Raw genomic sequence first — 17,551 nt, 5'->3', positions numbered from 1 at the left:
CAAACATCTCTGTACCTGCTGGTATGAATCTCGGCAGACTTTAACCTCTACCTGTGCTGGTATTCCACAGCACAGTATCTTTATACCTCTTTGGCCTTGTTAGAGCAGAAGCGTACAGATGTTGCTCCTGTGACAAGTGATGCTTTTTGGTTTTGTGTACAGAATTGGAAGGGTTATTATAAATTAGCTGCCCGGGCCCTTTCCTCCAACCTGTTTCACTCTGCTCAGTAGCCAGGCAGATGCTTCGTTTTCGATTCCCAACTGCTGCTCTTGGTCATGACTAATGCAAATTCCTTCATGTAGTGTAAAGTCTTCTATACAGAACATGGATGTATTAAAGAGAAGATCAAATTACAGTGCGCTAATAACTCTGTGGACAATGGCTCATGTGTATTGGCATTGTTTGCAGAAAGTTCAGGGTTTATGCTTAGTGAGTCACTAAGTTACACATGACAAGGTGAAAAGCCGTTCCACCATCCTTGTTTGTCTACTGGATGTAATTTCCAATTCTGATTCATTAAAATGAAGTGGTGAGTAGGAATGTGGTTCTGTTACGGGATACAAGTGAATGGGTATCTTCAAGCATCGTCTTGGCCTTTTGAAATGTGTAGTGCTCCTATGTCAAAGTGCTAGTCCAGCTTACCTGAAGAAAAAAAGTGCATAGTTAGGTCTAGCTGAGACAGAACTACAAGTCTGAGCTTCAGGGAGCTTGAGGGATGATATTTATGAAGCTGGTCTTGTGGCTTTGAGCACTTCTTGTGTCTAAAACTCGGTGGAATTGTTGAATCTGAACATCCTAATCAAGTGTAATGGACGTGTGGTATCTCTTTTGTGTGTAGTTACACAAAAAAGTCAGAGGCTATTACCTAATCTTACTTGCTCCTGCTTGTTGGGATTCATTTGTAGGAAGTAGGGCCGCAACAAAAGCTGTAACAAAACATTTTGGCTTTGTAATTTGTGCGTCGGCGTTGCTTACTTTCTATGACTCTTCTGTGCCTGCATGTGCGTATGTATGGGTGTCTACTGCATGGTTTTTAGGTATCTTTTCTGGAAGATAGATATAAAATAAGGATTTTAAAGGAAATTATATTCTAAGACACTCTTGTATGTATGAATCTTGTATGGGAGGAAGAAAGGTGATTGTGGTCTCCGTGTGTTGCCAGTTCCGCTGCAGAACTCTCTAGATCAGAGGGTGCTCGCGGGAGCTCTGCTTCCAGACCTGGGGGAGGAACTTACCCTGGTTAGTGATGGCAGGCAGCGATATCTTCACTCGCCTTCCCTCTGGAAGAGCTGTCCTCGGCCTAAAAGAAATGCTCTTGAGTACTTTGTGTAGTGCTTTAATGTGTCCAGAGTCTGGTATGTGTAGGAGCAGCTTTATTCAAAACCTCTGTTACCAGGTGTGGTTTGATCTCTTTTTATTGCTTTTTTGTTTTGTTTTGATTTTTAAACTCCTCATTCTGTTATAATCCTAATACAGAGATACTCGAGCTCTGGTTTCATTAGCGTTGTGCCTGTTGATTCAGTGCTGGTTGTTGGTTAAAGGAATTTGAGAATCTGGTGTGAGTGTAGGTAAGAATTTTTAATCAAACATCTCCAGAAGACATCAAGTTCCTAGTCTTCCTGTGAAATTATTCTCAGAGGACAAACTCTTCTCCAAGTCTCTTGCCCTTCACTCCTCTTTCCTTCACCTCAGTTCAGAAAGTGGAACTGGGAGGTTTGGTGTTGCAGCCTGATCTCTGACAAGGGCCGGTTGTATTTGGAGAAGGATTTTGTTGCTGGTGCTGGTGCCCGTGAGGCACGGTGTGCAAAAAGCTCTTACCACCTCGTGCTTTCGGTCTATCTCAACAGCAGCCCCCAGGAAGAGCTCCCATGCCACGGCTTGCCTTGGTAGGGTGTTCTGGTGGTCGGTGGGGGACTTGTTCTCTTGGACTGGTCTTTTTGGTGGCCTCTGCTTTGACTTGGGCTGTGGCAACACAGGTGTGTATCTGCCTTCAGATGCCTTGGTGTGCAGCCCCTTTCTCTGTAGCAGCAAGCTCTCAGGGGACTATCCGAGTGTCCTGAAAGGGATGTGCATCCTTCCTGTTCTTCTTATTTATTTTTTCTTGCAAGAAGCTGCCCTTAGAAGATGCAGTCAGTGATTCTAGGGTTTTCTGGCCTGACAATAGAGTTGTCAACAAGACTTTTGTATCTGGGAAGTTATTGTAAAACAGAAACTTGCTGTTTTCACTGCATGGTTGTTGGAGCACACTAGAAGCTTGCACAGATAGTATTTATGGATCTTTTTCAAGCTGTTGGCCAGAGTAACTGTAACTAAAGAACAGAGATCACAGCAGCTTGCTTCCTGATAATCTTCACAGTAAATGCGGGATTTAGGGCTCAACGGATGTGATTTTGCAGACTAGGTCATATGTTGTTATTGATCAAATATTACAAGGCCTTGTTCTCTAAACGGTGATGATACAGTGGTGGTAAGTTTAGCTTGGAGGAGGTTGAAAAATGACTCCCATTTTCTGAACATTGCTGTCACGGAAGACTCTTAATGCTACAGAACAGTTGTGGGGGTCTTGCATGCCGACAAGCGTGCCACAGTAGTTGTCAGCAAGCAGATAGCGACTGCAGTGTCTCCTTGTTTGTACTCCAGTCTGCTAAGGCCTGGCTGGTGATCAGGCAATGTAGTACCTGTAGCTTTCCAGTATCAAGCTCGATCTGGTTCTTTTCAGAAGGTAGTAAGTCTTCTGCGTCATATGAACCTTACGCCTTGTTAAAGGAGCAAATGAAGTTAGTGTCAATCAGGGTGGCTGTTTCCCAGTGATCTTCCAGGGAGCGTGAGAAGTGTTGTTGCTCTAAGATTACTTTTCCTATCCTTGCTTCCAATTACGGTTCCTGAAAAACTGGTTTTTCATTTTAATGGCAGCTGTGACAGCTCTGAGAGTGAAACCAGAAATTATGATGGAGTCCTGGAATTCTTTATTGGAACTTATTTCCTTTAGTATATACCTTTACCCCATGCAGTGGGATCATGCCTTAGTTTCATCTGCGGAGTGGTAATTTAACTAAAAGTTTTCACTAAATTAAAATTTAAATATGTAATGTAACATTTTTCTAAAAAACAATTTTCTATTGTATTACCTGAATTTAAACAGTGAAGTTCGGGGATGGCTTAGGCAGTAAGGGTGTGTTATACAAAACTGTTCATCTGAGCTAAAAGGCAAGCCCCAGTGCTTTGTTACTGACCTGGCAATAGGAACTCCTTGGAGATAGTAGAATAGTGAAGAAGGGCGAGAAAAGGGTGTGGAGGGAGGTGGGAGAGAACTGCAAGTATACTTGGCATTCAGAAAAGTTGCCAAATGGAAGAAAAATACATTTCTACTTTTGTTCTCCAAAACCACAAAGGATGGAGGGCAAGCAGTCAAGATGTGTAGGTGTTAAATTCCTCATAGAAACATTATTAAAGCTCCAAAATACTATACTGAATAAAGAAGTAATTGTAAAAAAAAATTAACTTTTTTTAAAGAAAATCTCTTTAGGTAGTATACCAAAACTTATGTTGTATAAGCTTTACAGAGGAGTTTTTCTGTGATGTTTATTTTGACAAAACTGATTCTTGTGTCATTTTGTGTAAAGAGAACTGGGTATCTGTTTACAGCACGAATAAGTAGTAAGAAAATAATACTTGGTCTTAATGAACTTGTACGTATATATGCTGTGGGAGGACACTGGAGTGAAAGTGCCCAGGTATTGCCCAGTTCTCAGGCACCGCTTCTGAGGAGCAGAAGGAACGAAGCCAAATATCTTTAAGCAGTTGTCTAAGCATCCCTGACACACTGCTGTTTTAAGCATTGATTGACATGCTGCTGGTGTTTGCCCCATGACGCAGCACTGCCCAATAACCCTTGTATGCAACTGTGCTTATACTGTCATGACAAGAGTGTAAAGAGCTGGCAGTCTTCAGGTGGAAACAAGTCTGTTGGCATTAAAAGGTGGCTTGTGGTGGTCTTGTCAATGGCAAAAAATCTGTGTACTTTTGAGGACCATGCATTCTGGATAAACTTCCAGTTTGCAGGCTTTCTCCCCACTACCCCAAGGATGTGCAAAGATTAGGTTTCATCGAGAAGTGTATTGGACAGCACACCTATAAAGAATGTCCAGAGCTCTGATGTCCTTTATCGTAAGAGGCCTGCTGTTACAATAAAATGGTTTTGCTCATGCTAGTATTGCCAGACAAGCTATTTCTAAAACTAGGAGGTCTTCTTGTTCAATGACCTCAGGCTTAAAATATAGAGGGTTTTCCTTTGTTTAATGAAACTCTGATATACCCTTCTTCCTCTTTTGATGATTTCAGTACAGTATTTTGGAAATACCCTTAGTTCAGGGAAGCATGCACAAATTACTTAGCATTCTGCATCTGGTTTCTCTAGGTTCCTTAGCTCCGCTAATTATTGGTTATCTTTTAACATGTTAAGAGAGTCTAGCAAATTCTTGCCGAATAGAACAAAAATAACTGCCTTAAGGGATTCTCTCTTTGTTATCTTTTTGTGCCTGATTAAAGCATTGACATTTAAGCAGCCTGTCCTCCAAAGACTGATTAATAATGAGCCTCAAATGTTGGTCCTTTTGGTCTGGAGGGAAAGAATTCTTGTGGTGTTGCGTTGTGTTGCAGGCACATACAGTTTGGCCTTTTGGCCAAATATGAATTTCTACAAAGAGATAGTTCCAGAGCTGTTGTAATGTTTTTCACCTTGGCAATTTGCTTTTCAAAGAGCTGGAGAGCGATGTCTGTGTTTGTAAACTATATTGTGTATTTAGCGTTAGAAGGTGATGGGATCACTTCTGCTGTTTCACATTGATTCTGGGACGTTTTCTATGCTCTTGTCACAAAGGGTTGTGTTTGCCAGTGGCTACTCAGTATCATGGGTTATCTAGGGAAGATACTGTACTTAAATCTGATTTACTTTGCCCTACGTTCTCAGGGTTCTGTGTAACATTGTCCAGCCTACCGTAGGCTGCATTGGTTTGGCTAAGTAGAAGTGGTCTTTCCCAACTGTTGCAGAAGGAGTTTCTGTTCCTGTTTCCCATTTGAAGTAGGAAGGAAACTGGCAGTCCTAGGTTAGACTACTGACCTCCTGTCAAATATATCTGTTGCTTCCATTTGTGTTGGATGGTAAGGCTTCCTTCAGCAAACTCTTCCGTAGATGCCGTTATATGTGGCTTATAAGATACTTGGCGGAGTCCTCAAAATGTGCTGGTTCTTCCTTACTGATGGGCAGTCTTAATACAGAAATTAAGGGGCATAATCCAGCCCGTGTGATCATTAGGAAAGATCTCTTAGCTTGCGTGTCTGTGCTAGCCTACCATGTCAGCCTGGTTTCTGTGCCATTGGGTTGCACTTCTGGGTGGAGTTGACAGCTCAAGAGAGGAACTTTGTTTTGTTTTGCTTTTCTCCGTTGTGCACATTAGCTAAAAAAAGGGGATTATGCAGTATAGCAGACCTGTAGTTAAGAGATGCTGCATGACCAGTCAGAGTTGATCACAACCATATTTTTAAGAAAAACAGAGAATTGCCCTTGCACTTGGTTTAGGTTTCTCAAAACCAGCAAATCTGGCTACATAGAATTTGGAGATCATGGAGTTCAGTGTTTAGTATCACTAACGGTAATATTGCTTTGATTTTTCCCAAGCTCTAGTCAAGCCTTTTTTTAATTTATTTTTATCTGAAATAATTATGTAGATCTTACAGCTGTGAATGCTTCTGTAATAAAGTGAGCAGCTTTAGGTAACAGGTCTTCTGCTCCTGACACTTGTACAGAGCGTACCTAGTAAGTACTGCAGCAGACTTAACTGCTTGAATGAGAGGCTAATACACTCTAAATGCACTGCTTTTCAAGAACATGCAGCAAAGGTGTCTTAATTTTCAGTATTGTTGTGTAAAATGTCTTTAACTGCAATACCGGATGCTTTGGTTTCTCCTGGGGACGTGCACTGGGGTCTAGAATGTATGTTCTCTGTGTCTGTAGTCACAAGCATGACTGTCCAGAGATCGTGGTGTTGTAATCTTTTATTGCGGCATTCTGCTGCTGGGTCCAGGCTTTGCCTTTCATCACCTTTTACGAATCTTCTCCTTTAATGTGAGCTGATGAGTCAGAAGTCTGAGTCTTAAATTAGTGCCTTGCATTGCTGCTTATAAACCGAACTTTGATACTCAGATTAAGTTTAGTATTAGGGTTTTGTGGGGTTTTTTTCATCTTCAGTGAATAATGGTAGTCTTGCTCTCTGAAAGCAGAAGTCTTTTTAGATGAAACACCGATTTGTTTAAAAGCAGGTTTATTATACCTCCATAGAGGCTGTGGTTGAATAACACTGGAAGAGTGAGGTGTTGGAGGAATCTCTGGTGTGTTGCATTACAAATTAGTGTTGATGGTTTCATAGGAATGAGAAAGCTGAAATTGGCTTGTTTTGGGTTTGTATTCAAAGGTAATTACAGCCTCTAAAGTTTTTAGTCTTTCTAAGGATGGAATGGCAGGTTGAAGTAGAAGAGGTTTCTGTATCATCTCGTACACTACAACCGAACCGAAGTAGCCCATCTCGCATGTAATCAACTAGTACCTGTTTGATTCAGTACAGAGGTGGAGAAGGCCGTTGCTCTGCATCTTGTCTGTAATTCTGTGGATGCTAGTGGATGCTAGTCATGATGTTTGTTGCACTTTGGGAAGCTGGTGCCTGCGGGATTTGGAGCTAGAAATTCCTGAGTAATAATTTTATCTTGCGGTTGATTCAGTCCCTGGCAGTACACTTGTTTGTTGTTTCTCTTAATGTTGAAGCTGTTAAATTTCTTAATTAGAATTATTCCCTTTGTAACATTATGCATTGATGATCAATTGTATTTACTAGGGAACTACACAGGTACCTGTACCTCTGATATTTATGTTGATTTCAAACTTGAGACCTGGTGACCTAGATGTGTGAATACATATACATATTCATACAACTCCTCAGTTTGGATCCATAAGCTTCGTTGTGGTTTATGGCACAGGTATTGTTGAGAAGTACAGAAGTAGACCTTAAAGCAGTGGCAGAGTGTCGGTTTTAAAATTTTGCTGTGGTGGTTTGCATTCAAATGTAGCAGTAGGGTAAATCTGGCTTATTTTTTTGCTACAAGCAAAGATGCTAAGACCTACTGATTACACTTTTCTGTTTGGTGAGGGATATATGTATGTTTGCCAATATATGGATACACGTGTACACAGGCATGTTAGCATTTCTCTGCATGTGAGAGGCTATTGTAGCAGTTGTGGCAGTAGTAGAATTTAATTGTGGGAATCTGCATTGAGATAATTTACAACTTCTCTAAGGGATATAGCCTACTGTAAATTACAGTAACCTTCCTGGATTGCTCTATTTGGTAGTGCTTAGGTACCATAATACCAGGATGCAGGAGGAATTACTAGTAAACATATTACTGTTGTCCTCTACAGGAATTCCTTTGTAGTTTGTAATGGCGTTATTATGAAAAAAAATAGCTGGAGCTTGATTTTTCTTTTTCCTCCAGCGGTTTTATTGAAAAAGGTTGTAGGAGAGCTTTACTTTTGTGTGGTATTTTATTCTCCAATTATAATCCTATTCTCATGTTTTTTTCTAATGTGTTGGTGCATCGTCATCAACATTGAACAGAAAATACAGAATATTCTAGCTGGAAGCAGTGTGGTGACTGTAATATTTTACTGACGTCCTAAATCATTTTGAGACACTTTGTAGAGCTGTATTTCTGTCCATTACCTAGATACTGAGTGTGTGACGTAAGCTACAATATTGATAGATCTTGTTTTGTCTTCACTATTATTTATTAAGCAGGACTTAATTTCCTGACAGACATGATCTTTGCTTTCTTGAATTCACAAAGAAATATGAAATTATATACTGCAAAATCATAAATGTGCCATTATAAAAATAACAATATCCTTATCCATTTGTATAAAAATCTGATGATTAATATGGTGGAAACAAACTGCAGTAAAATTTTGTTATCCTTTTAGTCTTTCTCTGCCTGAGATACCTGTTGACCAGGAGCAGTAGTTATGGGACCTTGATAGTAATGTTTGCTTGCTGCAAAGGTACATTGGGCAAAGCATGATGAAAGTGAGTGAGGAAATACAATGGAGTGTGTGTGTGTTAAATGTGAAACAACGGTTGCATAGTGCTTTATTTGGGGGCGGGAAGTAGGCAGTAATAGTTTTCAGAACAGCGCATGTTCCTCCCTTTGTATGTATGTATTATTGATAGCTAGCTATCTGTCTGCCTGTTTATCTATCTACCTATCTCATCGTTGTATGTGTCTCATTCTTTCTTGCCATGTCTGTGAGACCTGTTTGTGTTTGGGTAGACAGCATTACCTCTGCCTCTGTGCCTTCCTGCAGCACCTATCCTGGAGCTGATCTTTTAGAACAGGAGCTCCTTTAGAGTTAACAGGATTATGTTTCAGTAAAAAAAAGTACTTTGAATCTCCATCAGTAGCCCATGGAGCTCTAGTCCAAGAGGGAGGAAAGAGAACAAAAACTACAGCATTCTCTACAGTACGAGCAAAGTCATATATAGGTAATGAACTCGGACGTTCAATATGACAAAGTTGCTACAGACATATTCCCAAGTTGTCATTACCGATAGGCACAGAATTGACCTTTGGATTTCATCCTCCACCTCCTCTCTCCTCATTCCCAGCTTTCTGGACCAAATTTCTTATTAAATAAGAATCTACCTTTTATCTTAGCATTTCAGTGTTCTGACGTTTCCTACCATGATTCCTTTTTTTTTTTTTCTTAAAAGGAAATTTCAGGTGTTGGTACTTTCTTGCCTGCTGCTTTTAAAAAAGCAGGGAGTTTCTTTGTGAATCAGGCAAGCTGGTATGTTGGAGTTATGACAAAAAAGGGTTAACCAAAATATTGCTATGTGATAGATGCTTGTCTTCTGGAAGGGAGATTGTTAATTTTCACAAGTACTCAGCTGCTCGACTAGCAAAGTGTTGATTGAACTGGAAGCCTGAAATTGCCCATTTTGATTGTTGATTTTGGGCGAGTTTTCAAGAGCCTGGGTAAGGAGGCTGCTTTTATGGTATTTGATCTCTTACTGAAAAATGTTTGGTATAAAATCCTGCTCTTTGGTAGATGTAAGTGTCGAGATTAATTTTGGATATTCTGAGCTTCCCATCTTATTGAACTCTAGGAGCTCAGTGTTTTCAAGGCAGCTTGCTTTTGGCTTTCTATTATCAGCATATGAGTTTGAAAGATATTTTAAAACTAAGTAATGAGTGTCTGGGAACTTTATGGTAATGTTTTACTTGAAGATAACTTTTTCATAGCTGTACTTTTGTTCTGAACTGTGATAAGGGCTGAACTATGCTTCAGATATTCAAAAGTCTCCGTAAGCTGCTTGCTTTGAAGCAATGACATTTGATGTTCCTGTCTCTCCAGTTCAGGGCCCTTGGTATTTCACTCTGCAAAATCAGCTTTTCCAAAGGAAGTTTCTTCTCTGGCGAAGTCAGGGTTCCAGAAATGCTGATTCGGTGTGATGAAACAGCAGTAAAAATAATATAAAATTTCCCCTCCCTCATTCCTTTAAATGTTTTTCTTTCTACCAAAGTCTTATATCAACATAGTCCAGGGTTCTTAGGTGGAAGGTGTTTATCTGTATTGGGTGTGGGGAGCTATTGGTGTGTAGAGAAACTTTGTGTTTTATTTTCATGTAGAAATACTTTGCTTATGTGTTTCAGGCTTGGTGTGGGTTTTTTTGTTGTTGTTTTTTTTGTTGTTGTTTTTGTTTAAATTTTCAGAAGTATTCTGCTGAATGGAGGTACTTCCAGTCTATAAATAAACTGTAATAGTGGTTCTAGAGCCTCTGTTTTTAAACAAGATCTGTCTTTTTCAAATTCTGTTGAGGATACTTCTGTTCCTAGGAGTAGAATGTAATTCTTAAGTCAATGTTTGTAGTTCTGTGTGCATCTTATAAGGAAATATAAGGAAATAATATATAAGGAAACTGTATTAGCCCCATTGAGAGACTTGCTACTTCTGCAGGAAAAAGAAAAAAAAGGTAAAAATCCAAGCATGCAAATGTTACTTCTGACAGTCTGCAAAAACAAGACCCAGATTTTAGTTTTGTATTTGTGGCTATACTGTTATTAACTGATGCTGTCAATTTTAATTGCTTCCTGGATTTACAAGAGTGAAATGAAGTCCCTTTTTATCTCTTTTCTCCTGTATAAAGACACTATAATAACTAGACTGACATTTCCTCATTTGGAAAAAACCCACTATCTGTGATCTATATGGATAAATGTGAAGTTTAGAGTTTAGGCAGGAGTCCTGTATTGTGGTCATAATATGGTCTGTAGCTGATGGACATGTGCACCAGGAGGGTGTGGACATATAAAAGATGATAAATCTGAGACATCAAGTTCTTGGTCATTTGAAGCTGTTCAGTGGATCAGGTGTAGTGATCATCTGTTACAAAATCATAATAAAGGAATTATGATTTTTAGCATGGTCTTAGGAGAACTCAGCATTGCTCAAAATGCCTATAGTGAGTAGACTGGCAATTGAGGCCAGAAAACCTTTGCCTGTTAATGTAGACAGAAAACTTCTTTATGGAATATATGCTATTTTTTCTGAATAATAGAATATGGCTCTGAAGTAGCTGGACTAGTTTATTTTATACAAATGTTATTGGGTGCAGTCTTGGGCAGTGATTTAAGATCATGCAGGAGTTTGCTGCTAGTGTGCTCTATGAGAGGTAGTTTGATTGGGCTTTTTTAATTGGTAGTGTTTCTTAGATGGTATGATGATGCTTCATTCCTTTTGAGTGCTACTTAAACTATGTGGTTCTCTGCAAGATACTTTGTTGAAGTCTTTTGAGAACATTTTCATTCACCTGACTGATCCATCCTTTCTCCTTCCTAATAGTGCCTCAATGCTTGTATTTACATCTTTTTTTTTTTTAAATGGCCTCCAGCTAAATAGGAGGATACTTCAAAGGGAATAGTTAGTCTAAGTGAAGAGTCCTGAGCTGATGTTCTTTTGCACCACTTGCACTTTCATTGAAGTCAAATATTTATGCCACTGAACAGGGAGAGTAAATAATTAGGATGGAGGAGTTGCTTTCTGGTTCATCTCATCATCTTCCTTTTAGCCAAGGGGACATATGCTCTGCTATGCACTTTTAAATGTAGTTGACCACTCCTCCTGCAAGTTTCAGGGGTATCTGATGGTGTGTATCATCTGGCTTTGGGTATGTAGGTTGCGTTTCTTGACCCAGCATCACTAAGGTTGGTGAATTTGCTGTACAGATATCTGAATATGGAAAATGTGGATCAGAGAACTTAAGCATGTTTCTGTATTTTTATTTCTGGTATTACATTATCAGGAAAGAATTTGGGAGTACTATTTTTACAATTGGCCTTAAACAGAGAATAAAGGAAACGGCACGGATTCCAGCCTTCAATGAAGTAACAGGAAGGGAAGCAATGAAAACCATAAACCATGCTGAGTAACATTTCCTCTCTTCTGCTACACCCCCCTAAGGGTGACAGAGTCTTTATTGAGCCTGACAGGATTCCTAATAAAAGATGCATTCAGTCTGTGTAAGGAGCCTGCTGAATCACTGTGAAGCAAGTAATGGCAGCAGGCTGGAGGAAAGCCTCCTAGTTACAGCTTACACAACCTGCTTTCCGTGCTCCAAGAATGACTTCTGTTTGCTTTACTGAAATCCAGGCACTTTAAATAACAAATTTAATACAGAGAAGTTCAGCCACTGTCCAAGAGCGTGTTAAAATCCTTGTCCTGATAGCAAATGAGTGCTTGATTCTATTGGAAGTTTCCAGCCTTGTTTCCTGCTTGGTGCTTTCTGGTCAGAGCACTGAAGAGAAAGAAGCAGCTCTCTGTAACAAACAAATAGGGATGTTGTGGCAGCTTTCAACCATGCAGCTTCCTTCCCTGGAAGATTTTGTACCTGATGGTCTTTCTGAACGACAGTGGAATTTGGGAAGCTGTTACCATGCGGTTTAACTGTTTCAAAGGCAGAAATGTGTGTCTGTTTCTTTTAAAGTATATTATCTGTAATACAGCTGAATCTGTAAGAGGTCTTTAGAAGATACTAACATTTTTGTTTGCTCTGAAGCATATAAAATACGCATCCTGGCAACTGTCTTGTCTTACCTTGGGAAAAGCATGAATGCAAAATCTTGTCAGCTATCCTTTGCACTTCTGTAAGAAGCAGGTTCTTGTATGTGAACCAGGGAATCCTGGGTGGCTTGGCAGCCCGTGTGGGTTGGGTGTGGGGAGCCTCGAGTGAGCCAAGCATATGTTCTTGCAACAGGAATTTAATGTGTTTGGGGTGGAATTGAGAGACAGGTTTTGCGTAGCTCTTTGGGACAGGTTTGCATGTGAGAGCAATCTGTCTGGAACTTGCTGACACAGCTGTTTCTGGTGCGCGGCTTTGAAGTGCTGGTACTGCTGTGCAAGTTTCTGCTCTTTTCTCATTCCCTGTGCAAAACTCTGGGCTGGCTGAATAATACTTGCTAGTCTGCATTCTTTGAGACCCCTCATTGAAGGGTCAGTGTGATCTAAGGTGCCTAGGAAGTCCAAGTTCATTAGGATCTGGGAGCTTGAAGGAGTCCCCTGGATCACCGAGTCCTGGCCCTGCTGCAGTGAGCAGCTGTCCCGCGGTCAGTGCAGGGTGGCCGTGGCTGGATGCAGCTGTTTGGGGACTGTGCTGCCTCTCCCCTTTCATATGACACGAAGCACATAACATACTGGGCAGTGCTAAAGGGAGTCTGCGGGGATTTATGGCTTCCTCAGCTTCCCTGGTACCTCAGTGCTATTGCTGAGGATGGCTCTTTGTGAGATTTATCAGAATTTGCAGCTATGAGGTCATTTCGGAACAATTTATTTTCCTTAGAAATAGAACAGATTTCCTGCTTAGTGTTTTAAAATAATCATATGTTACTGGAACACCTGGCTGGGGTCACATCAAGTGAAGCATCAGGTTCTCATTTTATGTTTGTGAATAGCAAAGTTGCTCTTGATGCAATCATTTCATCCTCATTCCAGAGCCTCACACTGCTTTTGCCCACTTTTAACTCTGCAGGGGAATTTGTCTTGGACCTTATTGTGGACTTAGAGCATGTGAACCCAGTTCCTGTGAATTACAGTTGTATTGGCGGCTGGATTTGTTATTGGTTGGTTGGAAAACTTTGTATTCAGAACTCCATACTTAAGATGACCATTGTTCTATTGGATCCTTAATTCCAAGCTTTGTAAAGTTGCTCCATGGATTAAAGGTGAAAGATTGCGAGAGAAGAGGGTGAAGCAGAAGGAAACAATACAAACTCACCAATTTTGCTCATCAGCTCAGGTGACAGAGAGGCAGGGATAAACTGCTTATTGAGGATGGATGTTAAATTGTTAAAAGTTAACTTAAATACACTTCAAAGGCAGCTGTGTAAATCACTTTAGCCTCAGGATACTAGTAATCTATGCTTCAACAAGTTCCCTGGATTACTAAAAGGGTACACAGGCCATTGTATTGCTTGGTGTGCTGCTGAAGTAGAGGCGGCTTTAGCGGGAGAGGATTGCTTCCAGCAGTGCTTGGTGCTTCTGTGCTGTGGTACTTGTTTGGAAGCATCCAGATCATGGTTATATTTTATAAAAGATGCTGATAACAAAACTAAGGATGATCACCACTTTTCCACCAATTTCAGGTTTGATTATATTCTCATGATGACTTTCTTTGCTGACTTTACTTCTTTGTTTTTAAAAGTTACATCTTAGCAATGAAGAAACTAGTATTTCACCATCCTTGTAAAAAAAAAAAAAAAAAAAAAAAAAAAGTAGCAAATTACTTTCAAATAGAAGTGTTTTGGGGTAAATGGGTGATGGTAGTAGTTATCTGAGTTTGCTTTTGTATGATGAGTTTTCAGATGATTCTACTGGTGCTTCTTTTATTTTCCCTTATTCTACAGTTGTGGCATCTTGTGGTAATTATGTGGGTTGGCATCTGGCAGGGAAAATGAAAAGTGGTCTAGTTATTCAAGTGGCTCACTTCATAGTGTATCGGGATGAGGATGTTACTGTAAAAGAAAGCTGACTTATATAACATTCTATTGTTACTAAAATCTCAATGTTTTTACACTGCCTTTGGTTTAGCAGCTGGTTAAGCTTTTTGTCAGAAGGATGCGTGTGTCAGGGATGATAAAAGCTGCTGCTGAATGAAGCTGGGGGCTGCTGGCATATCGGTGCTGGGCCATGCTTTCCTTGTGGTCAGGTTTGGTGATAACAGTGTCATTCACAGAGCAATCCCTTGATTCCTGCGCTTAACGCACTCTGTTTTGTACAGTGTGCTCTTTGACGTGAAGAATATGAAGAAACACATTCTCTGTTTTTTATACATAGCAGCTGAGAACACCTCAGCTTGTGAACTTGGTGCTGTGAGAACTGGAGGCAAAGAAAATAAGCTATCCTGGGCAGCTTTGTGCAGGATCACTGTGGTCGCAGTGTTCGTGTTTCGTGTCTCTGTAGTCTAGAAAATCTCCTTCCTAGCAAAATTAACAACTCCTGCCTGCTTCCCTCCACTCTTTGCCCAGTCCCTCTCCTTCCCTTGGCTCCCTGGAGCCATAGTTTTAGCTAGATGGATAGAAAAATGTGAGTTAATTTCTCCTTAAATAACCTAGGCAAGGTAGTTTTCTGTCAGATGTAGAAGAATATCTGTGGGCATACCATTTGAAGGTAGATACTGTGCTTTGGTTTCAGCTGTTATTTCAGCTGATCAAAAGCTCTGAAAATAAAGATTACAAAATAAAATAATGTTGACCTTGGTCCCTAGTTTGGAGCATGCAGAGAAATTGTTTTTCATCCATAATTGTGTTTCGGTTGGGTTTTGGCAGAAAGAAGTACATAAAGAGATTATAGGGAAGGGTCTGTAACTTCGCAGCAAATACTTTGTGTTCTGCTGTTGTAATGCTGATTGTTGCCCTTTGGCATCATCGTTTTATAGCCCTTTCTTTTCATAGTGGGCATCTGTGAAAATCACTTTTACCCTTTGTACTGTGGTTATGTGTCTGTCTGCTGTTTATAACTGGTGTGGCAACATAAATCCGTTTTTCAAAATAACAGCTTCTAATCCTATTTTCAGTTTTATAAACCTTGAATTAAAGAAATGAATGCTTTCATTGCTGACGGAGGATTTTCTGGGTGTGCGGTGCTGCTGGGCTGGCAGTGTCTGTCCACGAGGTGGCTGCAGCACCTGCCCGTCATCGCCTGCTCGCTGCCTCCAGCTGTGGTGGGACTAAATTATGTTCCTTGCTTGCAAAAATATAAACCGAGCCTCTAAATGTAGTCTCTCAAACAATTTCAGTGCTATTACAAGCACGTATTCTTAAACGAGAAGGGAGTAATGAAGAAACCTTTGCAAAGTATGACTGATACGAAATTTTCATGCTATTGGGAAAAACTGGGCTAGATTAGCTGCACTTAACTTCCCTTGTTAGACTTTGAAGCAATGTGTGAGGGAGAGGAGGAATTTCACCTGGTGTCTAAAGATTCAAGCATTATTTCAACAAGACATGTAAACCACATCAGATTGGTAACATTCAGTGCACCAGGGCAAAGGGGCGTCCCGCAGACCTTCCTGGGAGATGATTGCAGAGTTAACTCTTGTGTTCAGTGGCACCTGACAAAATCACCTGCTCTGCTTAATTAGGAGAGGTGATTGCTTTAAAAGTCAGTTATTTTTAGGGAGAGTGTTACAGGTCCTGATTTAAAAATGCCTATAGAAACTGATGCATGAGTAGCTAGTACGTTTGGCTTGTTGAAATGTCACCTAGCTGGGTGGTGAATGATATGATGTTTCTTATTTCATTTATCAACATTGAAGCAGTAATGCTAGCCAGCATTAAGTTAAATGCTTTCTGCTGTGATGAGGGAATAGGAAGCTTTGCCTTCCCTTTTCTGTGTTATGCTCTGGCTCAGCTGTTCTCTCTGCCATTGCACATCTCAGCAGCCGAAGTCTGAGCTGAGGGATGCTTTCCAGGCATGAATCCCTTTAAGCAAATGTTTATCTCTTTAATTTACCAACTGTTTATTCATCCAGCTCCTAAATAAGCATGGTAGGTCAGTGCAGTAGTCCTGTTTGGTCAACCTGGCTGCAGGTGGAATGCAGGAGACAGACAACCCAAGCTGAATTAACCTGCTAAAGGGCTGTGCTCTGCAGAATTGTAAAGAATAATTCTCAAGTAAGGATGTGGTCATTTTTCATATGTACAACTTAAAAACATTGTGATTAAACATGAACATAAGCTTTTGTTCTGCTTACAATTTTCTGTAACTCATGACAATAGAACTGCTAATCTAAAACGTATTTTAAAGACATTCTGTTACATCTCAGTCTCAATTACATAGAAAAACACTGGAAAATGTAGGAAAGCATATGTAGATGCAGTGAGTTACGAAGACTGAAAAATGTAGCTTTAATTGTGACACCAAATACTAACTCCCCCCGGCTGCCTGGCTGCCCAGCTTCAACAGGAGTTGAGAGCATCCGCTGCATGTCCTTCCTTTACCTGCCTGCCTGAGCACTCTTCTGGCCTGGGAGAGGCGGATCTCCAGGTAGAGGAGGAAAAATGTGGAACACAGGGGTTTTATTTCAGTTGTTCCATGAATTCTTTAACTACTAAGATCCTATTAAGACGCTGTACTGTTGGAGGATATTGTTGCCACATTCCTGTGCTTCACGTTTTTTTAGTGGTGAAGTTGAGGCAGTTCACTGCTCAGAAAGGGGGAGAGCTGAGTAACTGAGCGTGTCTGATACCTCGAGTGACCCTTTGGCTACCAGGTAGCCGTCTCCTACAGGCTTTGGTGTTCGAGCTTGATCACCACAAGCGAGTGGTGTGTTTGGAGTCTGAGTCATAGCTAGTGCTCTTGGGTGTTTCACTAAGAAAATCAAGTTTGTGGCAATTCAGAGTCAAAGGAGTAAAATGAGATTGGACTGTGTGAAATGGGTGCTTTATAAATATATGTGTTAAGCATTCAGGCCTTCTGTTTAATTTTCATGGGGTTTGGTAATGACATTTAAAAAAAAATAAAATCGGAGTTTTATTGGTTTTACATGTCCTGCAATTACATATGACCTTTCATTTGATATAACAGTCTATATCTGTTATATTTCTAAACATTGACTATTAAGCCAAAGAACTTTTCTAAAGTAAATCCTTTGTAAATTTTGAGGCTAGCGTTCATACTGATTTATCTTTTGTAAACACTGTATAAATGTGGCACTTCAAAATTCAGAACATATTTTCCAAGACCAAGCTGGAAAGACTGCTATGGCATATAATGATTTTGTTGTGCATGTATTTAACACTAACAGCCCACCTGTTCAGGATAGTAAATTAAATGATGAATAGCTGTAGTGAGCTTTTCCCTAGCATGTGGTCTGCACCATCAGCACAGATATTTTCGTGACTGAAGAGGATTCTGTCTAGTGAGAAGCTTAAACAGCTGTATCTCCTAAT

General features: G+C 40.3%; 1 protein-coding gene across 7 annotated transcripts in view; it reads left to right on the top strand.

Annotated features, from left to right (window-relative positions):
- RAPGEF6 (Rap guanine nucleotide exchange factor 6) overlaps window positions 1-17,551 on the top strand; it is a 135,008-nt gene that overhangs the window by 9,067 nt on the left and 108,390 nt on the right. The window lies entirely within an intron of this gene.

This window comes from Accipiter gentilis, chromosome 26 (genome assembly GCF_929443795.1).
Source record: "Accipiter gentilis chromosome 26, bAccGen1.1, whole genome shotgun sequence".
Lineage (NCBI taxonomy): Eukaryota > Metazoa > Chordata > Aves > Accipitriformes > Accipitridae > Astur > Astur gentilis.
Note: the sequence above shows the minus strand (reverse complement) of the source record. Positions and strands in the feature narration are given on the sequence as shown.